Below are 810 nucleotides of genomic sequence, written 5' to 3' on the forward strand. Positions count from 1 at the left end.
ACACATCTAAGCCATACCTACATACCCTATAGTACTAGGGTTTTGCGATAGTCAGCCCTGTGTGTCTTACGCACACATTGACGCGTGTACAGACGTCGTCGTGCCTATGTAGATTCAAGAACGCGTATTTTGTATGGCGTGGCCGCCCTGTGACGGAACTGTGTGTGTCCGGATTGGTGATCAAAACTTGGTAACACAGTGAATGAAGCGTAGCACACCTTTATGAATAGCCAGAAAATCTCCGAAAGAGCTCGTCTGGCTGTGCATAGAGGGGTGCTAGTACCAACGAGTGTTGGTACATGAGTATGTATGTGAAATTTGGGCGTGGCAGGAAAGGCATCAGAGTAGAATAAATGGGGTAGAAATGAGAGCGTTAAGAAGTATGTTAGGTGTGGAATTGAGTGACAGAATTAGAAATACTGCGATAAGGGAACGTTGTAGTGTAAATGAAGGTATAGTCGCACGGATTCAGAAAGGGATGCTTGGATGGTTTGGGCATGTTGACAGAATGAATAAAAACAGATTGACTAGGCAGATCTATAAGACGAGCGTGAATGGAAACGTTGGAAGAGGAAGGCCTAGACGAACGTACCACGATCAAATCGAGGACGTTCTGAAGAAAAGTTGGGTGAGCAGTACTCTAAACCGACGTGCATGCATGAAAAGATTGGTGAATGTAGAAGAAGCGAGATTTGTGGAAGGATTAGTCTCTGCCTACCTCGTTGGGAAAGAGGCGTGATTTTATGTATGTATATATGCTATTACTATTTCACCTTGTGGATGGAAATTGACAATGAAACTACGACTGCA

This window comes from Choristoneura fumiferana, chromosome 6 (assembly GCF_025370935.1).
Source record: "Choristoneura fumiferana chromosome 6, NRCan_CFum_1, whole genome shotgun sequence".
In the NCBI taxonomy this organism is placed as follows: Eukaryota; Metazoa; Arthropoda; class Insecta; order Lepidoptera; family Tortricidae; genus Choristoneura; species Choristoneura fumiferana.